Source organism: Lepidochelys kempii, chromosome 12 (genome assembly GCF_965140265.1).
Source record: "Lepidochelys kempii isolate rLepKem1 chromosome 12, rLepKem1.hap2, whole genome shotgun sequence".
Taxonomy (NCBI): domain Eukaryota; kingdom Metazoa; phylum Chordata; order Testudines; family Cheloniidae; genus Lepidochelys; species Lepidochelys kempii.
This window is the reverse complement of record NC_133267.1, coordinates 26,319,679-26,344,352: the sequence shown is the minus strand read 5'-3', so window position 1 is coordinate 26,344,352 and position 24,674 is coordinate 26,319,679. Positions and strand designations below refer to the sequence as shown.

The 24,674-nt window shown below is 46.5% G+C and overlaps 1 long non-coding RNA gene across 2 annotated transcripts in view; it reads right to left on the bottom strand.

The window, feature by feature from the left end:
- The window catches only part of LOC140896331 (uncharacterized), a 497,972-nt gene that overhangs the window by 140,281 nt on the left and 333,017 nt on the right, over positions 1–24,674 (bottom strand). For both annotated transcript variants that reach the window (XR_012154520.1, XR_012154521.1), the window contains exon 3: positions 16,330–16,781. This is a non-coding gene — a long non-coding RNA (uncharacterized lncRNA). The remainder of the gene's footprint in view (positions 1–16,329; positions 16,782–24,674) is intronic.

Genomic DNA, 24,674 nt, shown 5'->3' with positions numbered 1-24,674 from the left:
GAGCAAGGCCAGGGGATTCACAAACCTGGCTAGACATTTTGATTTTGTAAAGAAATCCAGAACACATTGATTTCTCATTCTTTGGAGCTTCATTACAAATGCTTTTCACAGCAGCCGGGCAGAAATCAGCACTATGGAGGTCCCTTGTAGTTTAGTATCTTTGAGTCCATAAATGATTGTCCAATTAATCTATCCAAAACTTCAAGGAGCTTGTCTGGAGTTAGATTTATTCACAAACTCAATAATTGTGATCAGAAATAAAATGTTGGCATTTTATACAGCATACTATATTTCACTGTTTTCTCTTTGATTTGTCTTCTTCCATTGTCTCTCTCAATCATAAATCCTTGTGCCTCCATTTCATTAGATACAATCATATAAAAAACATACGGTAACATTTTTAAATGTGTCTCAAAGTCAATGGACATAGATTCCTAAGAGCCTATGGGCCAGATTTTTAAAGGCATTTAGGTATGTAGTGGATATTCAGAAGAGCCTAGAAGCATAATGCCCACTGATTTCAATGGGAGTTATGCACCTATGCACTTATGAAAATCCCATTAGGCACCTATCTGCATCTTTAGGCACTTAAATACCTTTTAAAAATGTTACCCATAATCGCAATCCTCGATGCTAGGGCTGGCTAAAAAACAAGAATTCCATATTGTGAAAAATTTCATGGTTTCAAAATTTGTTTTTGTTCCTCATCAGAATTAAACCGAGACTTTTAAAAAAATGACAAAAAATAGGATAGAGAGATTCCAGCCCCACAATAACTAATAGCCTGATAGCTAGTGCACTCACGGGGATGTCTGATTCAGGGGAAGGACTGGAAATTGGGTCTTGCACGTCCTAGATGAGTGCCCTAACCACTGGGCTATAGAGTAAGTCTCTCTCTCTGACCCAATGCAAATATAATTATTTATACAAAGTTGAACAGCTGCAACAAGAAAGTTTGAGACAAGCTATTGGCTATTCTGGGAATGTTGCCTCTTTCTCTTTCACCAGGAATTCCATCCTGGACCCAAGAAAAATTTCTGTGAAATATTTTGGTTCCAGCAAAAAATTCCCAACCACTTCCACTCAAGAATTTACATTCTAAGTAAACAAGACTAACCGTAATAAGCAACTAGCTCAAAAGCAAAATGTCCTAAATCTGCGACTTGTTAAATACCTTTTTTCAACTGTCCTGGCTCCAAGGCAGTTCATATGACAGGGCTTCCCCAAGCCAGGGACACTGTAAACCCTAACCCATTTCCCATTGTTCAAGTGCTCAAGCCAGCCTGGAGCTCCCTCAGAATGTTATAAAGAGCAAGTACTGTATCCTAGGGCAATGCATTTCATTTGTATCTGCTTAAAGCAACTATGTACAGCAATTTTCACACCATTAAAGCCACTAATTGCACTAGAAAGACAACAATGCATTGATTTCTCTTTTTCTGAACCCTAAGGAAAAAGTCTGTATATACCCATCAGTTTTCTAACCTTTTGTTTGCCCTTTTGTCCTAATAATGAAAGACATACTTTCATCTGTCCGTCTACAAAATAATTTTGCAATGAGTCAAGTCTGAGGAAATATGAAACCAAGGGATGGTTCAGGGCCCTGGAGGAAACAAGCAATATCTACTACTAACCCTCTTATTGACCTATCAGTAGCCTTAGACAAACAAATTAAACATTCCATTAGTAGGAAAAATATATACGTGCTCTTAGTTAATTTAGAAAGGAAGATGTAATGCTGACATGTTAACTCATTTAATACCTGACACAGTATCTGAACCACTGTTAGATAAATCCTATCCAGTTTCAGACACTCTGTCCTAAGAGGCAATTTGGAAGGAAAATGTCTCATACACAGGTCTCTCAAGGATATATTTACATTGGATTGGAGAAATTAGTAATCAGATTATTACTGATCTCTCAATTTCCATCTGCCTTGCACCCTATCTATTTATTATAGTTCTGATTCCTTTATATTTATGAACTTCGACCTGTCTCCCTCCCACCTTCTGCTCTCCCTTGCTCCCTCTCTTACTCTCCATCTTTAACTGCTTTGATTTGTTTCTCTGTCTGCAAGAATGAGTTTATGTCCTGTGACAGGGTTGGGCCAGATGGCTATAGGAGAGTAATTTTTTTTTTTTGAAGCAGAAAAGAATTTTATTTGTGTAACACTTACAAAGAATCACCAAAGAGGATAAAGCAAAACTATGCAACAAAACAAGAGCAAACAGAAGGTATAACACAGCAGCCTTCAGGAGGGAGAAGTGTTCAGGCTAGCCTGGGCCCAGAGTGGGGGGGCTTCCTCGACACTCGTGGTCTTCCACCCTCCTGAGTTACCTGGTGGCCTAGAGCAGGGGGGCTTCCTTGACACTCGTGGTCTTCCACCCCCTCGAGTTACCTAGTGCCACGCCCAGTGTCACCGATTATTCCTCTCCTGAGAGTGCCCGACAAGATGGGCACGGCTGTGGGGTGGGCGGTTTGGGGTGGGGGGGTTACACCCACTTGTTATAGGACCCCTCCTAGGTGACAATGAAGATGGTATCCACAGTGGCAACGGCTGGGGTTGGGGTCTCTCGCTCTTCCCCTCAATCAAAGGGTCAGGCGGAGGGAACCGGACGGGGTCACCGAGCAGAGAATCTCGGACAGCACCCACCGCTCCTCGAAGGTGTCAAGGGAGTCGGTGGACGCCGCCCAGAGGAACTCTGCCTGGATACGTGAATGTACTGAGGATCGGAAAACGGCCCTACAATCGCAGGACGCTTCATTAGCCAACCTCCCCTCTCTGGTTTTATAAATGGCTGTTTTAGCTAGGGCCAGGAGGAGGTTAACTAGGAGATCTCGCGATTTTGTGGGGCCACGGATGGGGAGTGTGTAAATAAAAAGGTGAGGGGAAAAGTATAGCCAAAAGCGTAATAAAATATTCGTGAGGAGCCGGAAAAGGGGCTGCAATCTGGCACACTCTAAATATACGTGCGCCAGGGTTTCCCTCACGTTGCAAAAAGGGCAAGTATCCGGGAGGGGGGTGAACCGTGTTAAAAACACGCCCGTGCTCACAGCCCCGTGAAGCAGCTGCCAACTAATGTCCCCGACGGGCCTCGGGACCAAGGTGGAATACAGGCTGGCCCACCGAGGTTGCTCACCCTCCAAAGGTGGCAGGAGGTCCCACCACTTTGTATCGGGGCGGGACACCAGGGTGTGGGCGTGAAGGGTGTGAAGCGTGAGTGTGTATAAATATTTCCATGGCACGATTTGAAAGCTAACTGGCTGCAATTCATGCAGCCGGCTTGCAGTGAAAGGGTGAGGGGTTTGTTGGGATCTATGGGGTAGGGGCCCAAATGAAAGGTCCGGCGGGCCTGAGGTAGAGGGTGGGCGGGGTGCGCCCTCGCGCAGGGCTCGATTAAGATAAGCCCGAGCAGCGGGCGTCAAGGCGGCCTTCATCTCCTGAAGTACACGCCGGCGGGTGCGAGGTCTGGAGAGCCCCATGCGCCGGGCAAGTGTTAGGGGATCCAGCCAGTCTCCCCAGTCATAGTCCAGGAGGTCTCCGACTCTCGTGACTTCCGCCAGGACCAAACTCCGGCGCACCAAGCGGGACTCTTCCACCTGCACACGGAGCTGGGGGTTGTATAGCAGGGGCTCCATGAGGAGATCTGTTCCCACGGTGGCCGTCACAGACCTGGTCGTTGAGAACAATTTCCAGGTCCGGAGGAGGTCCTGGTAGAAGACCGGCAGCCCGGAGAGGTCTCGCGGAAAACCTCTCGGACAGAGATAAGAGAGCTGCCGATCGTATCGGAGTCCTTGGAAGCGGCGCAGGAAGGCGTGTGCCAATATGCTCCACGTCGAACTACCTGCACTATAAAGGAGCCTCTGCAGGGCCTGGAGGCGGAAGACACGGACCTGAGTGTGCAGACACTTCAGGCCCTGCCCTCCTTCCTTCAGGGGTAGATGAAGAACCCCAACAGGGGCCCAGTGCACTCCTGACCAAAAGAACTGTAGAATCGATGTCCGGAGGTTGGTCAGGAAACCCGGGGCCGGGACCAGGGTGTTGAGCCGGTACCAGAACATGGACAGGACTAGTTGGTTAAGCACCAGTGCTCTCCCTCGGAGGGAGAGACATCGGAGTAGTCCCATCCATTTCCGGAGCCGCTCTATCACCCCACCCTCTAAATTTTGCCAGTTCTCCGGCGGGGAAGGGTGCGTGGCAGAAAGGTAAACGCCTAGGTAGAGCAGTGGACCCGCACTCCACCGGATGGTCTGAAGCGCAGGTGGGAGGGAGCTCACCTGCCGCCAGTCCCCCACCGCCAAGCCAGAGCTCTTGACCCAGTTGACCCGGGTGGAGGAGGCTGCCGAATAGATGGCCTGGCAAGCCTCCACCCGCACCAAGTAGCCCAGGTCCTGGACCACGAGGAGCACGTCATCGGCGTACGCCGACAGGACCAGCCGCAGCTCCGGCTCCCACAGCACCAACCCTGTCAACCTCCTGCGGAGGAGACAGAGGAAGGGCTTGATCGCCAGAGCATACAGCTGGCCCAAGAGGGGGCACCCCTACCGCACTCCTCGCCCGAAGCTGACCGGCTCGGTCAGGGTCCAGTTGAGCCTAACCAAACACTCCGCGGAGGCGTACAGCACCCGGAGAAAACTCACAAACTGAGGTCCGAATCCAAACGCCTGCAGAGTGCTCAGCAGGTACTCATGGTCTACTCTATCCAACGCCTTCTCCTGATCGAGAGACAGGAGGGCGAACGACAGACCGTCTCTACGCCCGAGTTCCAAAAGGTCTTGGACTAGAAATAGGTTGTCAAAAATGCTGCGACCCGGGACAGTATAGGTCTGGTCTGCGTGGATCACATCCGCCCTCATGGACCCTAGCCGCAGCGAGATTGCTTTCGCTATGATTTTGTAATCCGTGCTAAGGAGTGAGACGGGACGCCAGTTTCGTAAATTGCGGAGGTCCCCCTTCTTCGGCAACAAAGCGAGCACAGCTCACCTGCACGAAAGAGGGAGGACCCCGCCCTGCAAAGACTCTGCCCACACAGTGGCTAGGTCTGGGCCAAGGATGTCCCAGAACGCGCAGTAGAACTCCACCGTCAGCCCGTCCATGCCCGGAGATTTATTGGTGGGCATGCGACAGAGGGCTTCCGAGAACTCGGCCAGGGTAAGAGGCAGCTCTAGCCGGTCTTGGACGCCTACGCTGACCGTGGGGAGTTCCTCCCAGAGCACCCCACAAGCACCAGGATCGGTCGGATCCGGGGAGAAAAGGCTTGTGTAGAGGTCACGGGCCCTCCCACACATCTCCACCGGATCCGTGAGGGGGGCGCCGTCTTCTGCTAGAAGGCAGGTGACGTGTTTCTTGGCCCCCCTTGTTTTCACCAGGGCGTAGAAGAAATGGGAGCCGCGATCCATCTCCCGAAGGAGGCGGATGTAGGATCGAACAAAGGCACCTCGGGCCCAATGGGCCTCGAGGGCCTGGAGCTCCTCCCGCTTCTCCCGGCACGCTCCACAGAGGAACAGGTCCTCGGGGCTGGCAGCCAGACGCCTCTCCATCTCTAAGACCTCCCGTTCCAACTGCTCTATCACTGCATTTCTCCGTCGGCTGGTGCCCCGGGTGTAGTCACGGCACAAGAGCTTGGCACGCACCTTCCCTAGATCCCATCATCGCCGCGCCGAGGGAAAGGCATGCCGTTGCTCTCTCCAGGCCAGCCAAAACTCCCAGAAGGACGTCACGAAGCCCTCATCCTCCAACAGGCTGTTGTTAAAGTGCCAATAGGCCGGCCCCAGCCTCTCTGCACGGAGGGAGGCTGTTATGGTGGCTAAATGATGGTCGGAAAATGGGGCCGGCCGAATGTTGGAGGAGTGGGCCTGTGAAAGATGGAAACGGGATAAATAAATACAGTCCAAACGAGAGTGGTGTGACCGATGGGCCTCCACCCGGACAAAGGTGAACGTGGAAGTGTCATCTGGGTGGTGGTCACGCCAGACGTCTACTAGGGAGTGATGTTCGACTATTTTTCGGAGAATGTTCGCAGCAGCCGGGCTCAGCTCAGCCCCTGAGCGGTCCCGTTCCTCGAGGGTGGTGTTAAAGTCCCCTCCCAGGACTAGGCACTCGTGAGAATCTAGGGTGCCGAGGAAGTCGGACACCTGCTGATAGAATTGTGGCCGTTTCGGGCTCGTTGTCGGGGCATAGATATTAACAAAGTTGACCACGAGCCCCTCTATATGGACTCGGAGATGCAGCAGGTGGCCCGGCACGGCCTCAGTGACCCCTAGCACCTCGGGTTGTAGGTTGGGGGAGAACAGGGTCGCCACTCCAGCTTGCCACATCGTGAAGTGGCTAAAGTAGACCCCGTCCCTCCACTCCAGCCGCCAACTGTCCTCGGCGGTCAGATCCGTATGGGTCTCCTGCAGGAAAACTACAGAGTACCCCCCTTCCCAAAGATAAGAGAGCACCTGGGACCTGCGGAGAGCCATCCTACAGCCCCTGGTGTTCAAAGTTGCAATAATGAGAGGCGTCATGCGAAGGGCTGGGGGAGGTGGGGGTTCCTTATTGGTGGGGGTGTTCGCAGCCCTCGGCGGGTCGCGCAGCAATCCGTGACCCATCCCGTAAGTGAGTGGATCATTACGGAAGCCGCGGGCCCGCCCGTAGGCCGCAGCACCGTGCTTTCCTTGCCCTCTACCCTCCTTTATAAGGGCCCTTGTGGCCTGGAGGATTTGATCAAAGTCCCCACATAGCTGGAGAGCCAGCTGTACCCTGTTGCAGGCGCCACAGATGTTTTCTAAAAACTTCCGCAATGCATATCGCAGCTCATGGGGGGGGTGGGGTTGCGACTTCCGGGTTGTTCCCTGGTGGGGCTCTTGATGCAGCCTCGTGGTCTGCTAAGGTGGGCAGGCAGGGTGCGGACCACCAACGGGGCATCTGACAGGCTAAAGTTATTAGGTCCATCTCACACCTTGGGGTAGAAGGGGATGGCAGAGGTAAAATTGCAGCTCCTAATGGGTCGTGGCAGGAAAATGTGAAGGCTGCTCCCTGGGGGAAATCCGCAAAAAACGGGAAAGAAATAACCCCAGGAGTGGCAGTAGCATCGCAGGAGGAGGTGGAATGGGCAGGGACAAGGGTGGGGGCGGGGGCAGAGGCGAGGCTCTGGGCTTCGGGAGGCAAGCAGCTGAAGAGTGGTGCCTCCTGAGCAGATTCGAGGGTTGAGGGGTGGGGGAGGGGGCTCCCAGTGATGCTAGGTGCAGGCTCTGCAGTGGATTTGGCGGCCATGGCATCAGGTGGTGGACCACCTTCTGTAGGGTGCCCGCCCGGGAAGGCAGTTAGGGGGAGGGAGCATGGGGAAAGGGGGACCGGGGTGAGGATGCCCAGATCAAGGCCGGCCGGCAGTAGATCATCCTCTCCCTGGGTGACCGGGGTCAAATCTAGGGCCTCAATCTCCTCATACATGGAGGAGAGGTCGTCTTCTGCTACCCCGGGGGCCTCTCCTCTGGGGCCCACCTCGACGGTCGCTTCAGGGTTCGCAGGGGGTTCGGGTGGTATTCAGGTAGAAGGGGCTTCCTCAGGGGTCTCGGAGGGGAGGGTCTCCCGTGGAGGGGAGATTCTACCTTCCAATGCCATTCTATCTTCCCCTCCCGACATCGGCCGATGGATCTGACTCGTGGGCATAGCAGAAGGCTCAGTATCAGTGCCTCCCTTCCTGGTCTTCCGGGGGGCCTCCGCATTGGATGGGTGCAGCGGAGCTCGAGCCTTCCGCCTGCCTCGCTTCCCCTGGACTAGGGTCCAGCCCTCCATAGTGTCGTCTGGTGGTTGATTAGCAGGGGTCATGTTGGGGGGCAGAGGTGATGGTTCAGGGGTTCGGGGGGGTAATGGTGAGGCAGCATGGGGGGCGGGGGGTTCTCCTTGGGGCGGGCCCTTTCCTATACTCGGTGATATCTTTGCTGCACCCTCCTCCATAGGCTCTGCTGGATTGTTGATAGCAAGGGTGGGAGTCCCTTGCTCGTCTGGGCGTTGTAGGGGAGGTGTCTCTTGGGCCCGGATGGGAGCAGCGGTGGATCGAGCAGAAGGAGAGGTGGTTTCAGGTGCCGGGCGGCCAGGGGCGTCGGCAATGACGGAGCCGATGTCCTGCCGGGTCTCAGGGGTCTCGGGTGCCCCTCCCCGCTGGGTCAAAGGGCAGTCTCTTCGGACACGCCCCGCTTAGCGGCAGAGGTAGCACCGGGCTTCTCCCGTGGAATAAAAGACCTGATAGCGGGCTCCCTGGTAGGGGACTAGGAAGAACCCTCGAGTGCCTCTCCGTCACGCGCCAGCGGCGGCGGTAGAAGCTGCACTTGCTGGTGGAACAAAAGAACGTGACAGAGGGTGGGGTCCTTGCAGCCCAACAGGAGGGGGCTGATGACAGAAACAAGTTTCCCCAGGGTGGAAAGAGCGGGTAACAGGGCGGCATTGGGTAGAAAGGGAGGGACGGAGGTGAGGACTAGGCGAACGCCCAGGTCCTCTAGCGGCTCCAGGGGGACAAACACCCTCCCCCCACCGCCAGGCCCTTCTCCACCGCCTCCTGGGCGGCAGCCTCCGATGCTAAGAAAAAGACGACCTTCCCGTACATTTTGGAGGCCGCCACGATAGCCGTGGGTCCTACCACCCTCGCCAACGCCTGCATGTATGTCTCCATGTGGGGCGAGGCGGGCACCAGGAGGCAACGGATGCAGTGCCTCCTGGTCATGGTGGGAAAGGGGCCCTGGCCGCTATTGATGGTAGCGGAGACGGTGGGTGGGCGAGATGATGAGGCGGCAGGCGGGGGGGGTGCCACTGCCCGGGCATACGTCTTGGGGGCCGGGGGAGGGACGCTCGCAGAGCTGGTGGAGAGAACAGCGGGGAGGGACGCCATGGTCGATGAAAAGGCCACAGCAGTGGGGGCAGCCCCTGCCATGGAAGGCCTGGTGGTTTTAGCGGGGCCCTTTCCTTTCTTCACACCCTGGCTTTTCCGGCCAACTGGGGGGGGGTCCTAGAATCTGGGGGGGGCGGTGGATATTGCAGCGGCAGTAATCGCCCGGGTGCCTCCTGCTGCCGTTGCCCCAGTGGGGGCGGTGGCAGATGTTTTGACAGCAGTGGTGGGGGGGAGGGCTGGGGGGTTGGGCAGGGGGGTAGGTGGGGGAGGGGCAACTGAGGTTGTTAGAGGGTCCTCACCCCTCTCATTCCCCGCCATTGTGAGTAGGGAGAGATGGGGAGACACCAGAAGAAGGAGTGGGGAGGGGGAAGCAGATTAACCACTCCTCCCTGCTGGGCTGCAGATGGGGGGGGTGCCAAATGGGTCAGACTGGACAGGGGAGGAAAACAGGAGTGGGGTCCGGTAATAGGGGCAATCTGTGGGGTAAACGGTCGGGGGGGGGGGACGTGGACCCACGCACGTTTGTCCAAAGAGTCTCGTTTGGTCGGCTGTTGTGTCTGGTCTGAAACGGCAAACAGCTGAATCCAAAGGCAGATGGCAAGTTGCCAGCAGGGACGGACGGCAGGGGGGTCGTGACGGTCATGGTAGTGTTGGGGAGGGCACCAATGGATCGGGCGGCAGCTCCGTGCCACACCCCCGTGCCCCTACGAATGCAACTGAAACACAGTCAAACTCCCCCTACACGAGAGTACAATTCAAAAGTTACTCAGTCTTACGGCCCCCTCCACGATCGTTCGTAGCTTCCCTGGGTGATTTTTTCTGTCGGCTATCTTCTCTTCCGGCTTTGTAATGAGGCTTTCAGCAGGCCAAGAATCTTGCAGAGATAAGAAGAATCTTCCTAGCTCGGTACGGGTTTAGAAACAACAGCAAAACGGCTGGGTCTGGGGGCTTCCGCTCTCCTCCTCCGGGTAGCGGGTCGGCAGTCCTCCCCCCCTCCTCCGGGGGTTTCAGCTGGAGCAAAAGCGGCGTCCAAGAGCAGGCGTGGGGGTGGGGGGCTGGCAGCAAGCTGGCAAGTGAGCAGCACTCGAACGGCAGCAAAAAAACAGCAAAAAAAAACAAAGCAAAGAAAAAGCGTCTGGCCCAGTCGGGGGAGGGGGGGAACTGAAGCAGGGTCAAAAAGTAAGAAAAATCCAGGCCAGGGGGCTTTAGGAAAGAATAGAAAGCAAATAGAGTAGCAGCAAGCGAAGGAGGTCCCTTTCCCCTGGGTAAGGGAACAAGGAAGGTTTCAGAACAATCAGGAACCTTCTGGAGACAATTAAGACAGGCTGATTAGAACACCTGCAGCCAATCAAGAAGCTGCTAGAATCAATTAAGGCAGGCTAATCAGGGCACCTGGGTTTTAAAAAGGAGCTCACTTCAGTTTGTGGTGTGCCTGTAAGGAGCTGGGAGCAAGAGGCACTAGGAGCTGAGAATGAGAACGCGGACTGTTGGAGGACTGAGGAGTACAAGCATTATCAGACACCAGGAGGAAGGTCCTTTGGTGAGGATAAAGAAGGTGTTGGGAGGAGGCCATGGGGAAGTAGCCCAGGGAGTTGTAACTGTCGCACAGCTGTTCCAGGAGGCACCCTAGACAGCTGCATTCCACAGGCCCTGAGCTGGAACCCGGAGTAGAGGGCGGGCCCAGGTTCCCCCCAAATCCTCCCAACTCCTGGTCAGACACAGGAGGAGGAGTCAACCTGGACTGTGAATTCAGAAAAACGGCCAAGCTGAGGGCTGCTGTGAAGCTCCAAGGTGAGCAAATCCACCAATAAGCGCAAGACCCACCAAGGTAGCGCAGGAACTTTGTCACAGTCCCCATCATGCAGAAGCCCCTCTCAGTCCAAACTGCCTATCTAACTACTTTCTACCCTTCATCCCCAAACCTTGAAGCACGGCCTGGACTTAACCTCCTCCCACTCCCTTGTTGAGTCCCCTAGTCTGACATATATATTCTTCATTCCATCAGAACAAACTTCACCAACATCTCTGAGGTTCTCCTTCTCTGTTTTTTCCTTTGATAAGTCTGCTGTAGATCTGCTCAGAAACTTTTTGACTAAAGTTTTTCATAGAAAAATCCCAGTTCATCAAAGCAGTTTCAATGAACTTCTGATGAAATGCAAGCAGGAGACCTGCCTGATTTCCTACCAGCTTGTCTGACAAGCTACTGAGGAGCCCAAGCTTCCAGTGTGTGCATATCCAGGGTAGCCCCACCATGCAGAGTTGGGGGATGCCAGGGTTTACAGGGGCTTTGGGAAAGCCCTGTCATTTGAACTGCCTTGGAGCCAGGATTCCAGGGCTTCCAGGCTCCCTGCCCCAGAGCTGACAGCCTAGAAGATCTGGGAACCACAGAGCTTGGGCTCCAAGGCTCAATTTCATAACAAAATTTTCAAAATGAAATGTTACAATTATTTCAAAACCATTTTCTTCAGGTCTCTTTTGACAATAGTTTCTCAATTTTAAAATGTCAAAAGGAGTTCAAGACCCATAGTCATGAATGATAAACAAAAAACCAGATTGATTCTTTTAGCCTTTGGACGAAGTTCAGGGCTTTATTCCACTATGGAAGTAAGGAAGTGTCAAACTCTGACTCAAGGAAACCAAGTACATGTATGTACTAACACAAACATATTTTACAACAAATACGGAATCTTGTTATAATCTTGTTATAATGAAAGATGAATAATAAAATCCCTCTTCTTCTTGAATACGGTACATAAACATTCTCCATAGTTGTGAGAGCACATATTTCACTGAATTACTCTATTGTGATTATTGTACTGTTGCACAAAGATGCACTTAACCTCCTCACTCATGAATCATCACAACTGCCTTTTTTTGCTCACAAGCATTTTCTTGTTTTTCATTCATATATTTTAACCGCAGAACAGCCTTGTCCCAATTTCTCAGTTGCATGTTTCATTATAACATTTTGACATGCAACCATTTATTTCACGGCCATGATTTAAGATAATTTTCCTTAGGAAAAGAAAGGTTGTAGAACTTTTTCTCCTGAGTAGAGATTTTATTGTTTAAATTAATTTGTATTTGGGTTTTTTAAAGAAGAAAATAGAGCTGCAGGTGTTTTTGTACATGGTTTGATGAAGTCAACTTTTCTTGTGAATTCTTTCCTTGTATATAAGGATCCCAGTTTAAATTTAGAGACAATACAGATACCTTATAGTTTACTCACAGTTGCAATAGTATACATTAGCTGACAAGGAGGTTTACACGGTATCTCTAGCAAAGGGCACCAACACAGAGTTTCAGGAATTCTATAACTGGGACTTTTCAACTTGACATTTCATTTATTTGTATAAATGACTGTGGAGGATGGTTGAGCACTAAAGTTAAAGAAACACTTAGATTATCACATTCTCAAATCATGAGTAAGAGTAATCAAATTGTCTAAATAATGTGAAACAGTCTTTTTTGGCATTCTCCTAATGTAATTATAGTGCCTAGTCAGTAATTTCCTCAATGCAGTAACCTCACAGGCGACAGAAATCTGTTCTCCATAATAAAAACAAATGGAAAGAAAAACAAAAGAAATTTAAAAGAAAAGTCTATTTGCAGGATGTATTTATTTTCTGCTCCCGCCAACGCATTTTTATTTTTAGAAGATTGCCTACACTAGACCCTTTGGAACGAACCCATTTGGAGCTAACAATTACTTTTCAAGGAACAGAACTCCCAACACCTATGTTCCTTCCTGTTTTGTTTTAATGAGGTTTGTGGAGTCCTATGATGACACTTCCTCACTGTCAGAGTGGCACAAACACCAGTAAAGCCAATGGGGCTACTTCCATGAGAAAAAACAGGTAAGGTTTTGAAGAATCAGTCCCATGGTGGGGAAATGTTCACCACCATCTTGTAGAGTGTGAAAAGGTCCATAGTCCAAGATTTAACAGACGAGTTTCCAGAATGGTTTGGGTGGCTTAAGTTTTCCTTTTGAGCTCTCGCTCTTTCCACCTTTTCACTTGGCCTTTCTGTGACTTCCAGTCTACCAGCACTGATGACTTCTTGTCTGTGTTCTGCCCTCTGATCCCTGTCTTCCATTGATATAGTTATTGATTCTCTCCAAAATTCACACTCCTCCATTCTTGACTCTTTTGTTTGCTCCTTTCCCATTGCAAGGTCAGCCCTGCCTAAGCCCAGCTTTGGTTCTCCCCAGCAATCACTTCCTCGTCTCCTTCTCTCAACTGTTATGATTATACTGGGTTGTTGCTAGTAACATATATTCTCTATCATGCTGACCTGCTATCATTGACAAGGGACAGCCAGTTTTTCTAAAGCACTGATTGGATATCATTTATGGATATCACAAACAAATCTGTCAGTTGGCTTTACTATTCAGCCTTCCCAGATTTAAACAGATTGTTTATCCATGGCAAACCCTGCTTTTACTTGGCAGGCTCCTTATTTTTCATATTAACATGTGTTCCAACTAGAAGGTTACTACTAAACTATTCTGGGTCTCCCTCTACAGATGGATTGATGATTGCACTTTGATTTATGGCTTATCACTAGAACATTATTAACAAAGCCTTGATAACTCATTCAGACCCAGCCAGCATGTGTACTTGACTTGACAAAATCATTATCCACATTATCACCAGAATCACCCGCATGGCCCCTGCCTCTGCTATAGAATTGATATAGGATTTTGAGATTTCCAACTACTTACTGATCCATCCTCCTTATTGTCCGAGTTATGCTCTGTTGCTCATGTTGTACTGTAGTCATGTAAAAAGAAGAGGAGTACTTGTGGCACCTCTAAGGTGTCAGACTAACATGGCTGCTACTCTGAAACCTGTAGTCATGTAGTATCCAATGCCCATCACATTGCTTACCATTCCACACATCTAATCCAAGAACTATTTTGATCTTTTCACTCTACTTTATCTGATACCGAAGACGCAACATCTGTATTTACAATGTCCAATGGCAAAAATACACTGAGATGATTAAGATCCAGTGTACTCTCTTCATCTGTAGCCAACATAAGACTCCAGGGTAAATTATATTTTCTTGTTACTTTATAACGTAATGGCTGCCAAATAAAGGTCAATTTAAGTTTAATTTCCACCTCAATTTGCTCAAACCACATACTGTCCTCTTTACTAAAGTAGCCAAGTCTTTCTACCTTTTAACATAATATTTGCCTTGAACTTTCTGCTTTGAAGTGTGCTTTACAAAGAATAATACTTTGTATATTGATTCCCATAGGAACTGAGCTATTTCTGAAAATAGACTAAATAAAAGGAAAAACTATAAAAGTGAAACTTCAAAAATATTCTAAGATCTATCTCCACCTGGACAGAGGGACATAAATATATCTGACCAGAATTTTCTACAAGAGTGGGAAACCAACTGTAGCACTGGTAGTTCTGACAGAAGTATTTGTTTATTTAAACCGTGATCAGATGGGGAGTCTGTGGCTGCAAAAACTTGTTTTTCTTTCTTTGTGGAAGGCCTTGCCTGTACATTGTCAGGCCACAGCTACCAATTGCCTTGGCAGAGAGAGTGAACTGATATGTCCACAGTTTCCAAGGAGGCAGGTCAGCAGTGATGTCTTCCTGTTTCTTTTCTGTTAAAGGAATAGCAGCTATTTTTACTAGGAATTTTGTTCGCCCCATTTTAATTTCTTTGGCTTAAGATGGGATGACATATGGTCCTCATGAAAGTGAGATTCCTCCAGCTCCAACCACATTTATCAGCTTAAAGCTTTGGTCACTGCAATATTAACTGCAGGGATAGTAAGCAAAACAAGACATGCATATGGGACAACAGAAAATGTGCCATCAGATAGTTCAACTCCTTCTCCGCATTCCTCTCTCCTCCCCTATTTTATTATAAATAACAAAGTTCAGTATCTCCAAACTGGCATGTAGGTCTTTAATGTAAGGGATTATTAATAATACTGGCATAAATGCAACACTTTATAGTTTAGCAAAACCTGTTTGCCAAAGTCAGGTTAAGTAAACATAGATATGTCTCCCAGTTTTTTGCCAGATATAAAATGATCCTGTAAAGCCTTCTGACAGCCTCTCCAGAGCTGGGAATGCAGCAAGTGACCTCTTCAAACCCCTTCAAAGATCTTCCCAATCACCCAAACCTTGTTTTGAAAGTTTCATGAGACACAAAAGATCTTTGGGTAAACATGGCTGTACTTTTAACCTCTCACAGAAACAAAACATGCCATGAACAAAATTCTTGCTACATGAAATGCAAACATTTTTAAGCACTAAATAAGTTACTAAAGAAATGCTTTATTATCTGAGTCCACCATTTGAAATCAGAATCCTTTCTGCTCTGTGTTTGTAACTGTAGACACTGAAAAAAGTGCTGAAATCAGTTGATGTGTCTAAGGATTAATGAGTTATGGCAAAGGAATCTGTTGAAGTCTAGGTTCATAGGACACTAAAATTTGAAGATGCTCACACTCCTGAAACTGCTCCAGTGAAATCTAAAGAAGAGTTATATTGCTACATTCCATAGTTACACTAGTTACAATAAAAATGCATAAGGCATATCAGCCCTAGGAGCAATAGGCAGCTTTCACTCGACTCCCTTGATCCCCAACATGCCAACCAGTTGTTCCAGCACTGGGGGAGTTTTTTGAATTGCTACTAGTATAGGCCAGTAGCAAATTAAAAGTTTAAAAGTGTTATTTAATTCAAACCATTTCCAGCAGAACGAGGGTGGAAGAAGGTGGGGGAGTTGTTTTATTTTGTTTTCTTTTGGGGCGGGGGGGGGTCTTTCTTTTTGGTGTTTCATTTTCTAAAAACATAAAGACCTGTGAAGTTAAACTCTCATTTGTGCTTAATTCTGGGAAACTTATTTTGAGAGTCAGAAATATCTTGCTCAAAGCCCCAGCTTTCTAAATTTTCCTTTTCTCTTTGGAGAATCTAAAGGGGAGACTCTCATAAAAAGTTTTAAGACTTTGTGCTGCCCCTGTAAGAGTTAACTGTGAGCAATATCCTCCATGGTCCAAATCGCCAAGAGAATGGGAGAGGGGTCTTATGAGGGGGTGAGTACATGACCCGGGACACTAAAAGGACAGTCTGCAGGCATGTATCTTGCATATCTCCCTAAGGAAAACAGAAGCCACTTCATGATTTCCTGTGGATACATTAGAGGCTGGAAGAGGAGAGAAATCCTTTCCCAAGGAAAGGGTTCTGAATCACTTCACCCCATGCTCCTTACTGCTGGGTTTGGGCTGAGTGGGGATGGAGTGCACAGAATGAGGAGTGAGCCAGACTCACTGGTATCAGAAAGGTCACAGATGCTGACACATTTCATGGTAGCTGAGACATTGCAGGGACTGGGGGATGCTTTGTAACCTGAACCACCCCAGCATGGACACCTTGTACACTTGTTGGCTAGAAGCAGAAATTTCTTCCTTCAGGTTGCTACTTACCCCCAGTTTTGTGCCACTGATTCTGGCTTGGTCTCAGTGAAGACAGCTTCCTTGAGTATGCTGAACCACCTCAGGGTGGACCTCATCCACACACCGGCTGAGAGCAAGGTTCATTGCCGCTTTCTCCACTCTCTCAGCATGGACCTGAGACACATGCTGGCTGATAGCTGGATTCACTACAGTCTTCTCCACCCTCTCAGCATGGACCTCTCCCACTTGACAGGTTGGAGGCTGGGTTCACTGCAGCCTGCTCCACTCTTTCAGCATTGGCTTCACCCACTCACTGGCTGGGAGCTGAGTTTGCTGTGGCCTGCCCACTCACTCAGCGTGTACCTTGCCCTCACGCCAGCTAGGAGCGGTGTTCTTGCTGTCATCCATCTGTCATTCTGAGTCAAACTCTCCTCAGAAAACCAACATCATTTTTTTCAGAATTTAGCAGTTTTGAGAGAAACCTGGAAACCAATGAAGAAATGAAGAGATTTAGTTACAAATCTTTTACAAATCCTGTGAAAGTTCTGCTTCAAAGGGAGACCTGGAGTCTAATGTGTGTGCTGTTGGAGGCAGAGAATTCTAGAGTTCCTCTGGGGGGGCTGATGGGGTCAGCACTAAGCCCAGTCCCAGAGCAAAGATTTGGTCTGCCTACAACTGCCATGAAGACAGGGAATACCTTTCTGTGAAGATTGTCTGACATGGAGGGAACTGAGAATAATATCACCTCAGTATGGGTGAGGTTAACATTATGCCCATAATTCTTTGTTGCTGTTGAAAATCCATTTGTAAACAGTTTGAGTAAGTCATCAAAGCAAATAGGAATTCACGAAAGAGCCCCTCACTGTATTGAATCACAAAATTTGCCCACATTCAAGGACATGGAGTCAATCACAAGCCTATATATATATGGTGCTGTAACACAGCATGTTCCATCCCCATTCCCTGATGCCCCAGAAACCTCTCAGGACATGGATTCACTTGCAGATGTAGAGTGCTTTGAGTTAAACCAGCTTTCGGAGAGCACAGTAGGGAAAGCGCTACAGTCTGTCCACACTGACAGCTTCAAGCGCACTGGTGTGGCCACATTTGCAGCACTTGCAGTGGTCATTGGGAGCGGTGCATTGTGGGCAGCTATCCCAGCATGCAAGTGACTTCAACTTGCTTTTCAAATGTGGGGAGTGCGGTGGAGTGTTACAGGGAGTGTGTTGTGTGTATGTGGGGGGAGAGAGAGTGGGTTTTTGGGGGGCTGAAAGCATGTCAGCACGCTGTCTTGTAAGTTCAGACATCAGCAGACCCCCATCCCCTGCCCCATCGCCTCTCTCTTTCTCACACACAGCATTCCACAGTAATGGTTGCTTTGTCTCGAAGCAGATAAGCAGCCAGCTGTCAGAAATGGAGCTTTCAAAGGGCATATCCGCATTCCTGCAGTGATTCAAAAACAATGACAAGAGTGGCCACTTGAGTTAAGGGGATTATGGGACGTTTCCAGAGGCTGATCAGAGCGCAGCAATGCAACTCGTTCACACTGATACCGTGGTGCTCCAGCGAGGGCGCAGCAAACGTTATTCCACTGGCCGAGGTGGAGTACCAGCAGCGCTGTAACCACGGAGTAAGATCGCTCTACATGCCTTGCCAGTGTGGACGGGTTGTGAGCTAGTGCACCCAGGGCTCTTTTATTGCACTGTAACTCACAAGTGTAGCCAAGCCCTCAGACTCTGTCCAGTAAGTAGGAACATAAATAAATTCCCCTGGAGTTGCCATCACCAACACTAATACAATCACATGCAGCAAAGTATTTACTGAGCGTCTTCCCCTTTCACCCTTTCCCACATGGCCAGGAAGGAACAAAGGGCTCCCTTTTTTGAGATCTCAGTGCATACTGGGTTCAGCTTGCCCAGATACTCCCCTCCTCACTCCCTTCCTGTGTCTTCTTTTGTACCCTCAGCTGATGGCTAAATTGATTCTTTAGCCCTCCCAGCCTGATCAGCTAATTAGCTGCGTATCCTCAATCAGCCTTCTCCAGAGGAACTGATTGGTATCTAAGTGATCAGAGTGCTGGCTCACCAGCTAGCTGCCAGCTGTCTGTCACAGACACATATTTTCCTATTGAAGTGTTGGGCTGCATATATACTACTATAATTTTCCTGAGGAAGGCCAAATGGCTATACAGTTAGCCTGTAAGTCTGCGGATTTTCTTACAAGTGTAGCATATTAATATAATCAATACTTTCTAGGTTTTTCAGATTAGAGGACCACAACAGATATGTTCCACAGAGTAATAAAATTGTCAATTAATATGAAGAATCTAATGAGTGCTGAAGACAGAACTTACTCTTGACTTGGTGCTAGACTATGGAATTCACTCCTATAAGCAATTAAAACAAAACAAAAACCCTCCACGTACCTCAACACTGTCTGACTAAATTCAAATTTAATCACTTAACTTAGCTTTCCCTCAATAATTTAGTCCTAATTCACATCTTTATACAACACATCCACACACTCACAGAGATAAACATAAACAAATGGATGAATGAAAGCTGATGCATAAATTGAGCTATTTCTCCTGAAGACTGGGAAAGAAGAAAGCAAGAGAGAAATTGTAATTGATATGTCTACTTTTAAATAGCTGTGAAGCACTCAGATACTATCACAATAGGGGGCCACATAAATATATTAAATGAGATGAGGTGGATGAAAGCATATATGTGCACAAAAAATGCAAGCATAAAATTGTAGATATAATGGATAGCACTTCTCAGAATCAGGCTCATATCCTACATCTCCTGCTTAATCTCGCTTTTAGTAAACTGCCCAGAAACAACACCGTGCTCAAATACTCAACAAATCGGTTACCACCAGCAGTTAACTAATTTGGTTGTCAGCAGCCTGAGGTGAAGCTAGTACTTGCATTTCATTTGTTATTGGCTGCAATTGCCTATCTGAACATTAATATAGTCATTTACTGACCATTAAAGTGGTTATATATGTTTAATTATAAGCCTGTGGCTTCAAATTACATTTATACAAAAGAAGTTCATTCCTGTTCTGTGAATGGTAAAATTAGCTATAAAATGAAACTCCAAATTGTTAATGCATTTAAGCACACTGGGAATCTGATTCCTAAAGTCTGAACTATCCCATTTCACCAGTGTCTTCCGAAAGATTATTTCTGGCCCCTCCCCTTTAAGTTACAGGGATGTGGTGAGTGTTTCAACTGAGAGAACAAGAGTTCTAACTAGTTTTTATTATAAGAATTGTAGTAAAGCAAACAATAATAACAAACATCATCACTGTCTTACATTGACAGGTTTCAGAGTAACAGCCGCGTTAGTCTGTATTCATAAAAAGAAAAGGAGTACTTGTGGCACCTTAGAGACTAACCAATTTATTTGAGCATAAGCTTTCGTGAGCTACAGCTCACTTCATCGGATGCATACTGTGGAAAATACAGAAGATGTTTTTATACACACAAACCATGAAAAAATGGGTGTTTTCCGCAAATGATAACACGTTGAGGATTTTTTCCCCATGGCTGCATAATTTGCCAAGTTGTCTTTACACAACTAGATAGTTTACAAAAAATTCAGCTATGGCAGCTCGATGAGTGGTAACGAAATGGACCTAAGCAATTTATGGCATAAGCTTTGGAGATGACATAAGACATTTGTGACAAAAGTAATTGCAAATAATAATATAGACTATTTGAGTGATACAAAGGGGCACATGATCAGAAGGGCAGCTTCACTTTTTTGGGAACAAGTTATGCCTGCAAAATGCATGTCCAAAGTTAAAATGGAAATCTCAATCCTTGTCCAGCTAGCTAGAGGTCCAAATTCTGAGATTTGCACCAGCAATCCATTCTGTTTGTATCAAAATACTTGCATGAATTTTGTGCATGCAACTTCTGCCAGTAAAATGAAAGGCCAGGCCTTAACACAGCTAAAAATATACCCCAAAACATTTAATCCAATAGTAGACTTGATCCTTCTAATACAGGAATTTAAATCAGTAAGTCCCAGACCAAGAGCCAAATAATGCTCACCTTACTCCCATTATTAGCGCCATTAACTTCAAGAAGTATCTACAGAATTATTCAGAGGACTAAAAAAAAGCATTGATTGGATCTAAATGTTTAGGAATATGATGATGGTATTAAGGCACAATGCAAATCATGGGCTGAATGCAAGCCTTTGAAAAGATAACATACTTACTTGTGTATTGTCTATACCTCTTTTTTCTCTTCATAACCTTTTCCCTCTGATCTGTGGATGTGATCTCTTAACCTTGTTATATCGTTGTTATCAAGCTGCTTGAATTCAAAAACATGTTTGGCTCATTAAGGGCTTGTATTGAATATATTCTGTTTTCCTTTTATTTTGGTAGGTTACTCCAAAACTCAGAATGACTGAAATATTAATTGATTTCACAGTGTCTTTGTTGAGGGTCGCTTTTATTTGTATGATTGGTTCGGTTCTGAAACTAACAAGAAATATTCAAAAAGTAAAAAGTTAGATAGGATTTATTAAATTAAGCATGGGTCATCTAGATGAGGAATTCCTCTGTTTCATATATAAAATACAATTGAACCTTTAAAGGCATTGGATTGCAACCATGAGACAAATGATCATAATTCATCTGTCTTTGCAATCTGTACTGTTATAATGCTATAGCTTTGACTCTTATTTAATGCTTCCTTTTACAGCATCTGTTCATGGGATGAGGGCTACTAATATTTTAATAAAAAATATTTACTTTTAAAGGGCATGAAGTGGTTACTACAAATTGTGTTAGTACTTAGGGACCATGGAATTGCCTTGGTAGGTGTTTTCTCTAGCAGTTCTGGGTGGAAGGAGGCAGCGGTTCCCTTACATGTGGGTAAGGAGAGTAAATATTGCTGTCTCCATTCTTGTTTGATTTATTTTAAAGGTCTTACTTCATTTGCATGATGTAGTTTTATAAATAAGAAAAATCTCAGAAGTAGTGAATGCCATTTGATAGAATGGTGTGGTGGGACTTTGGTAGAGCAGGGGGAAGGTGACAGATGTCTCCCCATACTCTTCCTCTGTGCTTTTTCATTATAAACAGAGCTGAAGGGAAGACATCAGGGAATGAAGGTCAGTGTGAATGCCAGCTACATATATACAATCAATGTGTGTCTGGGTGAAAAAAAAAGTTGGTTGTCAACAAAAATATGATTTCTGTTTGCAGCTAGTTATGTAACCCCTACCACCTGGATTTTGAATCTCCATAGTGGAATCTTTTCTTGTTAATTGTAAACATTTAATTGGCAGTTATAATATACCTCCAATAGCCATCAAGTATTTATCATTTAGATCCCCACATGCAGAAGTGACGTGTATTGCCTTTTTAAAACTGTTCTATTTCACCTGAAACTTGATATTAATTAAGTAGCCAGCATATGCTAGGCAATTTATAGATCTGAAATTGGACAACAGACTTACAATGTAAAGGGCCGTCATCCTGCAAAGACTTAGGCACAAGATTTAGAGACTCCAACAGGACCACTTACCTGCTTAAAGTTAAGCACATATGCACTCCTTCGAAGAATTGTGACATAACAGATGAAACACAAAGGAAACAGAAGAAAGATGATATTTCTGAGGTGATATTTGGCATGTAACTTGCCGAATTTATGATCTTGTAGCATATTTCTTCCCCTTCCTCTGCTAATTCCATCCCATATTTTCTCTCCAACCCTCACCACTCAGTCAGTGTCTAGTTCACAACCATTGCCTCTCCCATCACTTTAGCTATATTCAACCCTAGCCCATTCATTAACCCCTTACTCAGTTGCCTCTCTTACAACACCACCATCCCTCTCCCCTTCAGTCATTTATTCAGCCCCACAAAACAGCTGATCAGATTCTTACTGTCCTTCTCAAATTCTTAGCTATCACTATCTTTTTGTGCTATCGCACCATATGCTCTATTGCTCCCTTCTTTTTAAACAGATCCTTTTGGCTGACTACAGTATTATTTTCCAGATTTCCTTGTCAGCTAAACCTGCCTCTTAAGTTACAACATCCAAGAAGGGGACTGTGCCTAACAGGGTACAGAATGTGAGCGAGGCCAAACAGCAAAAATTAAGATGTTTGTACACCAATGCGAGGAGCCTCGGTAACAAAATGGAGGAACTAGAGCTACTGGTGCAGGAAGTGAAGCCAGATAGTATAGGGAGAACAGAAGCACGGTGGAATAGTCGTCATGACTGGACTACAGGGATTGAAGGGTATGTGCTGTTTAGGAAAGACCGAAATAAAGGCAAAGGTGATGGAGTAGCATTGTAAATCAATGATGAGGTGGAATGTAAAGAAATAAGAAGTGATGGAATGGATAAGACAGAGTCCGTCTGGGCAAAAATTACATTGGGGAAGAAAACTATTAGAGACTCCCCTGGGATAGTGTTTGGGGTGTGCTGTAGACCGCCGGGATCTAATTTAGATATGGATAGAGCCCTCTTTAATGTTTTTAATGAAGTAAATACTAATGGAAACTGCGTGATCATGGGAGACTTTAACTTCCCAGATATAGACTGGAGGACGAGTGCTAGTAATAATAATAGGGCTCAGATTTTTCCTAGATGCTATAGCCGATGGATTCCTTCATCAAGTAGTTGCTGAACCGACTAGAGGGGATGCCATTTTAGATTTGGTTTTGGTGAGTAGTGAGGACCACATAGAAGAAATGGTTGTAGGGGACAATCTTGGTTCAAGTGATCATGAGCTAATTCAGTTCAAACTGAACAGAAGGATTAACAAAAATAAATCTGCAACTAGGGTGTTTGATTTCAAAAGGGCTGACTTTCAAAAATTAAGGAAATTAGTTAGGGAAGTGGATAAGTGAAGAACTTATGGATCTAAAGGCAGAGGAGGCCTGGGCCTACTTTAAATCAAAGCTGCAGAAGCTATCGGAAGCCTGCATCCCAAGAAAGGGGGAAAAATTCATAGGCAGGAGTTGTAGAGCAAGCTGGATGAGCAAGCATCTCAGAGAGGTGATTAAGAAAAAGCAGAAATCCTACAAGGAGTGGGAGATGGGAGGGATCAGCAAGGAAAGCTACCTTATTGAGGTCAGAACATGTAGGGATAAAGTGAGAAAGGCTAAAAGTCAAGTAGAGTGGACCTTGCAAAGGGAATTAAAACCAATAGTAAAAGGTTCTATAGCCATATAAATAAGAAGAAAACAAAAAAAGAAGAAGTGGGACCGCTAAACACTGAGGATGGAGTGGAGGTCAAGGATAATCTAGGCATGGCCCAATATCTAAACAAATACTTTGCCTCAGTCTTTAATAAGGCTAAAGAGGATCTTAGGGATAATGGTAGCATGACAAATGGGAATGAGGATGTGGAGGGAGATATTACCATATCTGAGGTAGAAACCAAACTCTAACAGCTTAATGGGACTAAATCAGGGGGCCCAGATAATCTTCATCCAAGAATATTAAAGGAATTGGCACATGAAATTGCAAGCCCATTAGCAAGAATTTTTAATGAATCTGTAAACTCAGGTTGTACCGTATGACTGCAGAATTGCTAACATAGTTCCTAATTTTAAGAAAGGGGAAAAAAAGTGATCCCGGTAACTACAGGCCTGTTAGTTTGACATTTGTAGTATGCAAGGTCTTGGAAAAATTTTTGAAGGAGAAAGTAGTTAAGGACATTGAAGTCAATGGTAAATGGGACAAAATACATGATTTTACAAAAGGTAGATCGTGCCAAACCAATCTGATCTCCTTCTTTGAGAAAGTAACAGATTTTTTTAGACAAAGGAAATGCAGTGGATCTAATTTACCTAGATTTCAGTAAGGCGTTTGATACCGTGCCACATGGGGAATTATTAGTTAAATTGGAAAAGATGGGGATCAATATGAAAATTGAAAGGTGGATAAGGAATTGGTTAACAGGGAGACTACAGCGGGTCATACTGAAAGGTGAACTGTCAGGCTGGAAGGAGGTTACCAGTGGAGTTCCTCAGGGATCAGTTTTGGGACCAATCTTACTTAATCTTTTTATTACTGACTCAGCACAAAAAGTGGGAATGTGCTAATAAAGTTTGCGGATGATACAAAGCTGGGAGGTATTGCCAATTTAGAGAAGGACCAGGAAATCATACAGGAAGATTTGGATGACCTTGTAAACTGGAGTAATAGTAATAGGATGAAATTTAATAGTGAGAAGTGTAAGGTTATGCATTTAGGGATTAATAACAAGAATTTTAGTTAGCTGGGAATGCATCAATTAGAAGCACTGGAGGAGGAGAAGGACCTTGGGGTACTGGTTGATCATAGGATGACTATAAGCTGCCAATGTGATATGGCCATGAAAAAAGCTAAT